Here is a 14045-nt window from a genome sequence, read left to right on the forward strand (position 1 = left end):
CTTTGATTACTCTAACATCCACCCCATTTAACCCTAATCCCATGACCCCTCATTCCAGGGCTTCCTTTCTATTGGAAGAAGCCTGCCTTCTGGTCCCTGATACTTATAATATGGTGCTTAAAGCACTGAGCTTTGAACAACTGTATCAAATGGGCTAGAGATCCACTACTGTAACTAATGGTTAAACTCTCTCCACTCTGGGTTTTAAGCTTTATCTCATTTCTGTGATTTCTCTGCAGCCTTAAAAAGGCTGGACTTAGTGCAGTATAAAATCATTCAGGCCCACTATCAGTTACACTATCAATGTTAATGTGTGCTAAATATCACAAACTGAAAAGTTTTTTGTTTGTTCTTCCTTTGTTATTTTTCCCTATGCCTTTCAATTTCATTATCAGAGAGCTTTTGTATGACGTTTCTAGTGTTTTCCTGGTTTTCTTCCATGCATAGGCAAGTTTTTTGCAGTGTGCATAGTTTAGCTGGTTGAATCAATCTATCCATTCTCTGGAGCATGTAATGGCCACACTTGTCCTTTTCGGGCTTTTGGGACTTGCATCTACTTACGGGAACCATTGTGGGGAATAGTTGTATGGCACAAACGTTGAAACATGTCTCATATATACAGTTGGGGTGGCATGAGCCATCGTTCTAGATTGCTAACTATGTTGTATTGATATATTATTGTATTTTATTGGTCTATTTGATTATTTTTATTTATTTATTTATTGTTTTTGTTATACCGAGTTTCATGATAGGCATCACATCAACCCGGTTTACAAATAACAAGGAGTGTAAAGCATAACGTAACGTAAAAAACAATATTTTCAATAAGAACCTTGAACTTTAAATACAGTGAATCAGAAAAAGGGAGAGGGAAAGTTACAAAAAACAAGGAAAATAAACTTGGGATGGAAGGGGAGAAATTGAACAGCACAATACTTACATTTCAGCCTATTGATACATTAGAATAGCAAGTGAAAAAATAAGACTATGAAACGGTACATAGGTAATCAAATGAATAAATATGACACAGTTGTGAATGGTAATAGTATGATAAATATTCAGCAGGAATTAGTGAGAGAGGGTTTGAGGTTGGTTGATTCGTGTTTACATTCCATTATTGCATACGAGTTAGTGCTAGTGAGAGGAGGTTTTATTCAAGGCTTGGAAATGCTTTTTTGAAAAGCCAAGTTTAGTCTTTTCATAAATGTTAAAGAGCATGGCTCTTGTCTCAAATCAGGTGGGATCGAGTTCCAGAGAGCTGGACCTGCTGATGAGAAGGCTCTGAGACTCAAGGATTTATGTTGGTAGGTTTTGGCCTTTGGAATTTGGAGTGATTCTTTGTAGTGTTCCCTGATAGGCCTGGCGGAGGTGAATTTTTTAAGTGGTATTTGTAGGTCGAGTTGCGTGTGTTGGTTGATAGTTTTGTAAATGATGTTAATGGTTTTGTACATGATTCTATAGTGGATCGGAAGCCAATGGAGGTTTTTGAGAATAGGTGAAATGTGGTCAATTTTCCTGGAATTTGTAAGGACTCTGGCTGCAGACTTCTGAACCATTTGTAAAGGTTTGGTGTAAGAAGCTGGGAGGCCTAATAGTAATGAGTTGCAATAATCTAGTTTGGAAAAGATTATTGCTTGCAAGATTGTTCTGAAGTCCTGAGTGTGAAACAGCGGTTTTATTCTTTTCAGGATATGTAATTTGTAGAAGCAATCTTTGGTGGTTTGGTTAATGAATGTTTTGAGGTTGAGACGATTGTCTAGGATGGCTCCTAAGTCTCTTACGTGGGTTGTTTGAAGGAGTGTGGGTGGTTTAGGAAGTGTGTTATTGTTTTCCGGTGATATGAGCAGGAATTCTGTTTTCGAAGCATTGAGTACAAGGTTTAGACTGTTGAGGAGAAGTTTAATTTCTAATAGGCAACTGTCCCAGTATTCCATTGTTTTTGAGATTGATTCTTTTATAGGGATTACGATCTGTACGTCGTCTGCAAAAAGGAAATGTTTCAGGCTTAATTTTGTAAGTAGTTGGCAGAGTGGTAGCAGGTAGACATTGAAACGGGTGGGTGAAAGTGATGATCCTTGCGGCACTCCTCTATTAGAAGGGTGGTATTGGGATTCTTTATTATGAATTTTGACTCTGTATCCTCTGTTTTCTAGAAATGTTTTGAACCAGTTTAGTGTGGCACCTGTTAAACCAATGTTTGCCAGCTGTTTTAGAAGAAGGGCGTGGTTGACGGTGTCAAAGGCCGCCGAGAAGTCAAGGAGGATTAGTAAATATGCTTGGCCTTTATCAATACCAGAGAGTAGGTAGTCCATGAGTGAAATTAGTAGCGTTTCGGTGCTTGCGGTTTTGCGAAAACCATATTGGTTTGGGGACAGAATACTGTGGTCCTCTAGGTAGTTGGATAGTTGGGTGTTTACCAGTTTTTCCATGATTTTAGCTATAAATGGTAGGTTGGAAATAGGGCGGAAGTTGTTGGGATCACATGCATTTAGATTTGGTTTTTTTAGCAGTGGCTTGATTGAGGCAGTTTTTAGGTCATCTGGGTAGATGCCATTGATAAGGAGCAGTTTATAATATCTGCTAGGGTTTTTGCTATTGTGTCCGGGATAAGAAGAAGCATTTTGGTAGGGATTTGATCAAATGGGTGTGATGACGGTTTCATTCTTTTTAATACATTTTGTATCTCTGTGATTGTGATGGGTTCAAAGGCATTAAGCTGGATGTCTTTATTTTGGGGAAGATATGTGTTATCTGGAGACGTAGTGTTTGGAATCAGCTGATTAAGGAGATCCGATATTTTTTTGTTAAAATGAAGAGCCAATTCGTCTGCTTTAGTCTGGGCTTGTTCGGGTGGTATACCTGGAGTGATAGGTTTAGTGAGGCTGGAAACGAAGGCGAATAGAGCTTTTGAGTCAAAGCTGAGATGATGAACCTTTCGGGCATAGTAGTCTCTTTTGATTTTCAACGTGGTACTTTTGTAAAGATGGAGTGATCGTTTGTAATCAGAGAGTGAGGCTGGTGAAGGGGCTTTGCGCCATTTTTTTTCTTTTTGCCGAAGTAATTGTTTGAGTTTTCGTAGTTCATCATTATACCAGGGATGTCGTTTGGATGTATTAGCAGACCTTGTTTTGGTTGTCAGTGGGCAGAGAGTGTTTGCTATAGATTTTGTTATTTTGGACCAGGATTGGAGGGCAGCGTTAGGGGTAGATACTTCAATGAGTGGTAGATCCGAGGTTAGAGCTTTACTTAGATGTTCCGAGTTGCAAGGTTTTCTGTATAGGAAAGAGGGTCTTGAGTTGAGTTTGGAGTCTGATCGAGGTAAGGAAAAGCTGGTGGAGATTAGAGAGTGATCTGACCATGGGACTTTTTTGCAATTTGGTTGTTTTGTAAGAGAAATACCAGTGTTTGTAAAGAGTAGATCGAGCGTGTGGCCTGCTTTGTGGGTGGGTTTATTGATTTGTTGTCTGAATCCCATCGCTGACAGTGCGGTGAGGAGGGCTTCACAGTTTGTAGAGAGGGGAACTTTGTCAACATGTAAATTGAAGTCACCCAGGATTATAGCAGGGGAGTCAAGATTGAGATGCAGAGTTATGGTTTTGATGATAGGAGAGGAGTCTGACTCTAGTAAGCCTGGAGGGGCGTAGACTAGCAGGATTTGGAGTTGTTCTGATTTGAACAATCCTAGTTCTAGTTTAGTTACTGTACTGATGGGGTGGTGTGAGAACCTTAAGGATTTTTTTGCAGCTAGGAAGATACCCCCACCTCTTTTTTTTTGTCTTGGGATGGAGAAGAAATCGTAAGTCTGCATTGGTAATTGGTTAATGAGTGTGATGTCCGTGGATTTGAGCCATGTTTCTGTTATGGCGCAAACGTCTGGGGTTGTGTCCTGCAGTATGTCGTTGAGTATAAGAGTTTTGTTGGTGAGAGATTGGGCGTTGAATAGGATTATGGTGAATAGGGTGAGGCCTAGTAACTGTGTAGTGGGGGAAATCATGATTGGGATGAGTGATTTGTAGGTGCGTGGTCGGTAGTACATTATTGTTCAGGTTGGATCGGTGCTGGATGAGTGCTACTGGAGCTTGGATATGCTGCTAGAGACTGGATGTGTGCTTCTGTAGCCTGGATGAGTGCTGCTAGAGATTGGATGCGTGCTGCTGGAGACTGGATGAGTGCTTCTGGAGACTGGATGGGTGGATGTGTGATCGCTGGATGGATGGATAAGGGTGGGTAATGGCTCTTGCTCTGGGACGCTCCAAGGGGCACGCTAAGGGGCAAGCCCCTTAGGTCGCGCTTCTTCGGGTGCGCGACGCCCCAGGGAGCGTCTGCAATTTAAGGGCCTGAAAACAGTGCTGGGCTAGACGGCTGGGTTGGGGGTGGGAGCAGTATCACTCACCACGTGGTCCTGCTGCTTCTCTTTATTTTGCAGGTTTCTGAGCCCTCTTGTCCCTTTTTTTCTCTTAATTTCCCGGTTCACTGTTCACTGCTGGCTCACAGAAGGGAGGGGTGAGCGGGCTCTTGCCCCGACTGAGCTGTGCCGACCGCACGAGCCCCTGCAGTGGAGGAGGACAGAGACTGAGAAAGGATCCTGGCAGCCACTTTGGATTGAACGTTTGGTTGATTGAACGTTTGGTTGAGTGAGGCCATATATGACATAACTAGGGTCCTTCGTTTTCATCTTAAACTGATTTTCACCCCTAAATTCCCAGATTTTTCCACAGATGTCATTCGGTGTAAGCTGATATTCACTCTGCTTTTAGGCTGATTAAGAAGCTGCTTCAGAGCTGCAGAGGCAGCTGTTTCAAGGCCTCCAGCCACTGCTGGAAGCCCGTGTGGGCCAAAGCACTTGATGTGTTTCGAGTCCCACCCTCCAGTGCCACCCATGCCACGTTTGAAGTCCTGTCTCCTAATCCCACCCCAAAGCAGCCAAAGTGCCTGGAGTCATGAACGCATTTCACGCAGGCCCTGTTCACCAGAAGAACTTTCTGGCAAGCTCCCTGGCCCTGCACAAAAGTGGAAGTGCAGTGCTGTAGAGCAGGGGATCCTCTGAGCTGCTGCTGAGGGGCAGAGAGAAGCCCGGGGGCACCACTGGTAAGGATGAACGCTGCTGCAGTGTGTGTGTGTGTGTGTGGGGGGGGGGGAATAGAGAGGAGGGAGGGATATTCTTGGTGTGGTGAAGTGGCAGGGGGGAGAGATGGGCATGCAAGGCAGGGGATGGGGGGGAGAGATGGGGATGCTCCTGGGTGGGTGGGAGAATCTGATAATGTTTTATCATCCTGGCTTTTTTCCACCAAAATAAACTCCAATCTGACTCTTAGCCCCCTTCAGGGGCTAAGAGTCAGATTGAGCCGAAGCCATCCTTGACCTGCGACGGAAGCAAGATTAGAACGCAGGTCCCGGGCTTAGCAAATCAGGGCATTAGCCATTACTTTTTTCAGGGTGGCCCCAGCTTTATTTATGTTGCTCAGCAAAGTTGTTACAGATTTCATTCTTTGGCTGTTGTGAGAACAAGATGAGGCAAATCAGATGTTAAAAGCTGAGGAATGCTATAGTTAGATTATTTTACACTTTTATGCTACTGTACTTTGCAATGTGAACTCAGGTAGGAGCTTCTGGAGAACTTCAATTGTCTTTTTTTTCCCTTGCAATTTGATGAAACAGGCGGTTGTATAACTATCAATTTACTGACTTGAATCAGGTTACACTTGATGAAGTGAATAATTAATTTAATTTCTTACTGTAGAGAGAACTATTACTGTTTTTGCAACTCCCATATTGTGCTGAGTTCACCTTGTTTCTTTTTTATTCACAAACTACTTGTCCTTGATCGCCACTCGTTTGCAAGGGTAAAGTATCACATCTACTCGTTCAAGACCTCTCATGATCTTAAAGACCTCTATCATATCCCCCCTCAGCCATCTCTTCTCCAAGCTGAACAGCCCTAACTTCTTGTCTTGCTTATATTCCTAGTTTTAGCGTGAGTACCACTCTTATTGTGATACAGGTTTAAGCACTACCTTCACAATTTAGGTGCCAGGATGGATCCACTTCATCACACTGACTGCAGATGCAGTCACTTCTCCGAGGCCAGCAGGAAGGGAATGGAGCAATCTCCATCTCTATTGCTGTGTGCTGCTACTACTATTCAAAGCTTTGCAGCCAGTAGATACTATTGATATATGGGCTACCCACTATTCAAACTGCAAATCTTGGAATAGCAGCAGTAGAGGCTACAATTTTGTTTTTCATAAGTTAGCAAATTAATTCTTCATAACAAGTGAAATAAAAACGCAGTTCAACTCCTGATGGGAAGTCTTCCCACTTGGTGGTATTGTAAGGATATTTTTTGAGTGGATATACATATACATAAAAATATAACATAAGAACATAAGATACGCCATGCTGGGTCAGACCAAGAGTCCATCAAGCCCAGTATCCTGTTTCTAACAGTGGCCATTCCAAGTCACAAGACATGGCAAGTACCCAAACATTAAATAGATCCCATTCTACTAATGCTGGCAACAAACAGTGGCTATTCCTTAGCAAATTATGGACTTCTCCAGAAACTTATCAAAACCTTTTTTTAAACCGTACTACACTAACTGCCTCAACCACATCCTCTGGCTATGAATTCCAGAACTTAATTGTGCGTTGAGTGAGAGAATTTTCTCTGATTTGTTTTAAATGTGCTACTTGCTAACTTCATGGTCTGCACCCTAGTCCTTGTATTATCTGAAAGAGTAAGTAACCCGATTCACATCTACACGTTCAAGTCCTCATGATTTTAGAGACGTCTATCATATTCCCCCCTCAGCCGTCTCTTCTCCAAGCTGAACAGCCCTAACTTCTTTAGCCTTTCCTCATAGGGCAGCCTTTCCATGTCTTTTATTATTTTGGTCGCCCTTCTCTGTACCTTCTCCATCGCAACTATATCTTTTTTGAGATGCGGCGATCAAAATTGTACACAGTATTCAAGGTGCGGTCTCACCATGGAGCGATACAGAGGCATTATGACATTTTCCGTTTTATTCGCCATTCCCTTCCTAATAATTCGTAACATTCTGTTTGCTTTTTTGACTGCCGCAGCACACTGAGCCGACGATTTCAAAGTATTATCCACTATGACGCCTAGATCTTTTTCCTGGGTGGTAGCTCCTAATGTGGAACCTAACATTGTGTAACTAAAGCATGGGTTATTTTTCCCTAGATGACATGGGAGGGAATGAGATGCATTTCATAATTTCCTAATATCTGAAAACGGATCTAAACTAACAGAGAAAGATGAATGGGAAAAATGTTTTCGGATCCTAGCGAGGGTAATTTTAGAGCTCTGTGCGATGGGTTACCTTTTTACATATGTAGCCTTTACTCTGGTGTGTGTTTGTGCCCTGGTATATGTACAGATGTGCCTGCACAGAGTTAGACCTGCTTTGTCGAGGGCACAAGTTGTGCAGGTACGCTTACGTACATACTTTTAAAGTAAAAAAATGTCCAGCTCTGTCCCCGAAATGCCTCTCTCCAGTTTGTGTAAAAGTACGAGTGAAGCAGGGTTAAGCATGTGCTTATACACGCACTGTGCCCTAGGCGATTTTCTAACCAGCCATTTACATATAAATTTCTATGAATTCAGCCCTCCAAGCAATGCACGTGTAAAAAAAAATATTATAAATTGTATGCATGTCATTTTTTATTGCACCTCTTCACTGATGGTTTTATCTAAAGTGACTTAACAGTAATGATGGAGCCCATAGCAATCAACAAAACGGAAAGATATATTTCAGTCCCTGGGATATATTTACATGTACAAAAACAAACCCACAAATAAGTTCACAATTATCTAGCTGCTAATTAGTGCCTGAAAGGCTGGAATTTCTAATTACGATTTATTGCAGATAGCACTGCTATGTTAATGCTGCTTGTGGTAAAACAAATTGCAGTACAGCGCATGATAGTCTATTATCTCATCCCCAATGTACTACAATAAATTCAGTGAGATTAATTATCTTGCACTGCAGTGTGCTCTCAGAGTGGAATTAAATGTATGAAACTGTCATCTAGGTCTGTGGCTTGTGATTCAGCACATGTGGAGCTGCAGAGCAGCTCACAGACTCTTCTTCCTCCTGTTTTTCTCCTACTGTAACTATGAAGAGGCTGATCTCAGCTAGGTAAAGTCTCATGCATAATTTGCATGCTGTAGCGGTACATAAGGTCATATTTTTGCCCTTAAAACCACAAATCCCTAATCACATACTTTACCCATGCAAACAAAAGCACATTCAATACAAATTACGCACTTCTAATTCTGTTCCACCACCCTCAGCCCTGCAGAGATGTGAACACAGCATCCTCCTGCAAATCCCATGATTTTACCCTACTTGTTATATAAATCCTTTGTATTTCTAGACCGTCTTTCCAATTTTAACTTGTGGTGGTTTACAACATTTTGTCAGGTAGAATAAGTCCTGCTTCCAAAGAAATTGCAATCTGTGGGTCACAAGGAGTGTCTATGGGAGAAGCAGGATTTGAACCCTGGTTCACAGCCCATTGCTCTAACCACTAGGCCACTTTGGCCTTTCAGACTTTTAGCCCACCTTTCCAAATGATGAGCATTGCAGCTTTTCTTAGTGTCCAGTCAGATGAATCCAGAACAAGTGGGTTATGCACCTCTACCAGCAGATGGAGACAGAGCAAACTGACATCAGCCTGCCAGTATTCTCCATCTCCAGCAGATGGTGGACGTGCATCTCTCTAATGGGGATTGCTTCGATTTGAAAAAGGAGAAATAAGGAAAATAAATTTGCCCTGCTCTCCTGCGGTGAAAGCAAATGGTCCCTGCCCCAGCTGAGAATTTCTGAGGTGATTTCTATGGTCCCTCAGATGAGTGCCTTGGTCTGGTAGCTGTTTTTTCAACCGGCGTGGACTTAGCTGCTTAAGCAGCTGAAAGGCAGTGGGTGCAGGAAGCCAAGTGTGGCGGTGATGGCGCATGCCCTCTCCCACTACAGCTGGAGACAGTCTCTGTACTCAGCCAGGTAAGGCTAAGCTCAGGTAAGTCATTAAGCTTAAAAAAAAAAAAATGCAGAGACTGAGAAGGAGGGTCTTTTAGTGCAGGGCTTCCTCCTTTCCCTGGTCTCCGTGCTCGGCATGCCATTCTGATGTTTGTCCTTCTCCATGGGAGGTCTAGGTTTGTGGGCAGCCTGGCAGGTCGAGCAGCCTCTGTAGGCTAGGTCCTGCTCTGAGGCTTTTTCATTGCGTGCCTCATGGTAGGCCTCAACAGCATATCGCGCGCTTTCTATAGGCTGCCCTCTTCAGGATTGTTGGTTCGGTGTGTGCATCTAGCTGGGCGTCCATATTGTGCGTCCAGTTTTCTGAAGCTTTGTCGTACCTTGTAGTCTGCGTGTCCAAGTTAAGCAGCGCCTTTAATGGCTGCACACTTACCTGTGTGCACAAGTTGTGCATTTCTGTGCGCTTCAGTTTTGTGGCGCTTATCCTAGGACGCCTAAGTGTGAGACACCTATAATTTTTGGATGTCTAAAAACAACCACCACCAAAAAATTGCTAAATGCACACCTCCGGTCACCACTCAAAGCACTGTCGACCATAATGGCGCCTATCCCTAAGAAACCTAAGCGCCTTTCTCTTTGCACTGCCTGTCATATTCAGGCATCTCAGACAGGAGTGCCTGCTAACTTGTGCCAGCGCTGTTTGGAGGCTTAGGGAAAATTATCTTCCTCTGATTTCACTAAGCCTGATTCTTCCCAGCCAGATGTATTCCTGGGTAAAGGCATGTCAGGTAAGGCACCTGAATTTGGAACTTCCCTAACTGGTTCTTCAGCAGGGGAAGGTAGCTCAGTAAGTATGCCTCAAGGACTTCCTGGTATGGATACGTCTACATTTTCCTGGGTAGAATTTTTCCAGGGATTGCAATTTTTTCTTAAAGCACAGTCCTCAGCTCTGTCCAATGCTCCCAGAGCAGAGGCATATGTATGAACCTTGCCTGGACCTATTGTTGAGGCCGAAGTGCTCCTGGAGCCCTGAGCAGGACTACCCGATTGTGATCTGGATGGCATGGATGATGACGCCGAGTCTGACTCTCTCAAGGATGGTGAAATTCCTCCAAGGTTAGAACCGTATAGAACTATGTTACAGTTCTTTCATGGAGATGAACTCCAGCTCTGATTTCCCAGACCTTGAAAATGCTTGCGGTTCCTGGGGCAGATTCCGTATCTGAGCCTTAGAGAAATTGCATTTTGGTTTCCTTACGTAAAGCCTCTTGTTTTTTCCCCAATATGGAGGCCATTCAAGAATTGATTGATCTTGAGTGGGGCGTCCCAGAGGCTAATTTCAAAGGAGTTAGAATTTTGGAAGTCCTGTACCCTCTGGATCCAGTAGTAAGAGAGTGATTTCGTTTTTCAAAGGTAGATGCACTTGTGTGTGCAGTCTCCAAGCGGACCACTATTCCTGTGGAAGGAGGAGCGGCCTTGAAGGATGGTCATAATAGAAAGATTGAGACTATAAGCAAGCATTTGAAACTGTGGCAAAGACCTTGCAGATTGCTTTTTGTTGTTCCTTGGTGGCTCGCTCTTGCTTGCTTCTCTCCCAGGAGGTCAATGACTTGGGGATAAACTCCAGGGCAGTTATGGAACCAGCCGCTGCTGCCTTGGTGGATGCTGGCTGTGATTTGGTAAGCACTTCAGCCAGAGGGATGGCTTTGATTGTAGCAGCCAGGAGTCAGTTATGGCTGAGAAATTGGTCCACTAATGTGACCTCCAAGGCTAACCTCATCAAACTGCCCTTTAAAGGCTTGTTCTTATTTGAGAGCTAGTCAGAGAAACTGGCCAGTAAGTGGGGCGAATCACCGGTCCTCGTTTGCAAGAGGATAAGCAGATGCTGCACGCATTTAACAGAAATTTAAGAAAAAACTTAAAACCTGGTTATTTAAACAAGCCTACCCTAAACCCCATCTCACCTGCTTCTCTTATTCCGCTCTCCCCCTTGCTAGCCCTGTTCAACTTTCCCACCCTCTCTACACTCCCTCTCTCCTCCGACGTTCATACTTTGCAGTTGATCCTCTAATCTTCTTTTTGACCAAATTAAGATTTTGTAACTCTTTAATGCCTCAAGCCCTTCTCCAACACCCTTAATTTATGTAAATTGCCTTATCCTTGATCACTGCCCCTTTCCCCTATTTATTCTGTTGCTTGCTCATTTCTTCTGCTTTAAATTGCCCTAGTCAATTTATTTCAGTACATATAGTTTCCCTGATGTTCTGTTTTAGTTATTTTTACCCTCTTTATCTTAAGCCAATGTTTCAATTTCCCTGTTCCATGTAACTTCTTGTTTCTGTTAATATTGTTCGATGGAAACTGGCATGAAGTTCCTACGAATGTCGGTAGATAAAAAAAACCTTAAATAAATGAGGTCATGCTAGAGGAACCAAGCGTTTTCGACCCTATAGAGGAGCAACCTTTCAGAGGATTTGACCCTTTAGTCATCCTAAGTCCTTTCATCCCAGACAACCCAGAAAGATGCGCAGGCTCAGGTGGTGGAACCTCCTGAGCCTCCCAATGAAGGTTTGATAACCCATCCCCGGGAACAGGAGATAGGGAGATTCCTCTCTCTCTTTCATCAGAGGTAGGTCGAAATCACATGGGATCAGTGGGTCCTGGAGTGATATGAGAAAGATATGCGATAGTTTCGCAGTGTTCCTCGGGACGTGTTCATGGACTCTTCTTGTCATTGCCCGCAGAAGAAGCAGGCAGTGGAGGGTACACTGGCAAGGAGACTGTGGTCCCAGTGCCCATGTCTCAAGAAAATATGGGGCGTATTCCAATTATTTCGTTGTGCCCAAGAAGAAAGGCTCCTTTCGTCCCATCCTGGATCTCAAAGGTGTCAACAGTCATCTGCAAGTGAAACATTTTTGCATGGAAACCTTACTCTTGGTGATAATGGCCGTGCAGTTGGGGGAATTTCTGAACTCTCTGGATCTGTCCGAGGTCCCATCTCACTAGATCAACGATTTCTGCGGTTCGGAGTTCTAGGAGGCCACTTTCAGTTTTGGGCACTGCCCTTTGGTCTGGCCACCGCTTCCAGGACCTTTTTCAAGGTAATGGTAGTAGATATGGCAGAGTTGAGAAAAGATGGGATCCTAGTCGGTGGAAGAAAGCTGCCTGTTGACTCGCAAGGTGATTGCCCTATTGCAGGAGCTTGGCTGGGTGCTGAACCGGGCCAAGAACAGTCTTCAGCCTGCTCAGTCGTCGGAATACCTCGGGATCTGGTTCGACACGAAGCAGGGCAAGGTTTTCCTGCTGGAAGTTTGCTAGCACAGCTCCATCTGTTGAGCACTCTGTGCCCAACTGTATGGTCCTACCTGCGAGTTCTTGGATTAATGGTGGTGACCCTGGAATTGATACCATGGGTGAGGGCACATATGCATCTTCAGTGCTCCCTGCTGTCTCAGTGGAACCTGCAGTCTCAGGACTATTTGATTCGGCTCCACCTGCCAATGGAAGTCTTCTCCCACTTGCAGCAGTGGCTGCAGGTGGACCATCTAAGGAAGGGAGTTTCCTAATATCACTGGACTGGCTAGTATTGACAACAGATGTGAGCTTCCTTTGGTGGTGAGTTCACTGTCAGGAGCTGATGGTTTAAGGGTGCTGGAATGCAGAAGAATCTCTCTGGAACATCAATTGGTTGGAAGCCAGGGCAGTTTGGTTGGCATGTTTGCAGTTCGGTGACAGGCTGCAAGGTTGTTTGGTCGCCAGGGAGTTACCAAGAGCCAACAAGTGTCGCAGGAAATAGATCCTCTGATGGAAATTGCAGAAGTGCATCTCTAGATGATCTCAGCGTCGCACATAGCAGAAAAAGACAACGTAAGAGCAGACTTTTTCAGCAGGGAGAGTTTGGATCCAGGAGAGTGGGCATTGTCAGATGAGGCGTTTCAGCTGATTCTGGATCGCTGGGGTCTCCCATTCCTAGACCTGGCGATTTCACGCAATGCGAAAGTTCCATGATTCTTCAGCCGCAGGAGAGATATGAAGTCATTGGGGATCGATGCCCTAGTGCAGGAGTGGCCAGAGGACAAGTTGCTATATGCCTTTCCTCCATGGCCCATGTTGGGCAGATTAATTCGAAGAATTGATCGCCACAGAGGGATGGTGCTCTTCGTTGCTCCAGATTGGCCCAGGAGACCGTGATATGTGGATCTGCGGAGGTTTCTGGTGGACTCTCCTCTTCATCTTCCGGCACACAGGGATCTGCTGCGGCAAGGCCCCGTTTTCATGAAGATCCAACTCTATTTTGTCTTACAGTATGGCCCTTGAAAGGGTTCATTTGCTGAAACGTGGATACTCTGCGGCAGTGATTTCCATCTTGCTAAGAGTTAGAAAGTTCTCTACTTCCTTGGCCTATGTGCAGATTTGACAAGTGTTTGAAAACTTGGTGTGAGGATAGAGATACTCTTCCTCCTTTGGTTAAGATCCTGTACATTTTGGAATTTCTTTAGGATGGCTTGAATAAAGGCTTGGCCTTCAGTTCCTTAAAGGTACAAGTGGCGGCTCTCGCCTATTTCAGGGGTCAGGTGAATGGTGGTTCCCGTCGGCTCATCCTGATGTGGGCCCGTTCCTTGAAAGGAGCGAAACATCTTCATCCTCCTTTGCGGTTTCCGGTGCCCCTATGGTAATGGATTTTTTGGCAGGCCCTACGTTTAGACCGCTGCGTACTCTGTCCTTGCGCTTACTGACCTTGAAAACAGTGTTTCTTGTGACAATTTGTTCTGCGCGTAGGATTTCTGAACTGTAGGCCTTGTCTTATCGGGCGCCATTCCTCTGGATGACTCCGGGGGCAGTACAGCTGTGTACTTTTCCTTCCTTTTTACTGAAGGTGATCATTGAGTTTCACTTGAATCAGTCCATCTGTCTGCCGTCTCTGGACAGAGAGAGAGAGATGTAAAGAAGTATTATCTTTGCGACCCTTGGATATCAAGAGACATATTGCCAGGTATCTGGAGGTTACTGAGCCTTTGCGGAAGTCAGATCGCCTGTTTGTCCTTC

The 14045-nt window shown here is 44.4% G+C and overlaps 1 protein-coding gene across 2 annotated transcripts in view; it reads left to right on the forward strand.

Annotated features, from left to right (window-relative positions):
• LOC115096038 (phosphatidylinositide phosphatase SAC2-like) overlaps positions 1–14045 on the forward strand; it is a 172341-nt gene that overhangs the window by 81345 nt on the left and 76951 nt on the right. The gene's annotated exons all lie outside the window — the stretch shown is intronic.

This window comes from Rhinatrema bivittatum, chromosome 7 (genome assembly GCF_901001135.1).
Source record: "Rhinatrema bivittatum chromosome 7, aRhiBiv1.1, whole genome shotgun sequence".
NCBI classification, from domain to species: Eukaryota; Metazoa; Chordata; class Amphibia; order Gymnophiona; family Rhinatrematidae; genus Rhinatrema; species Rhinatrema bivittatum.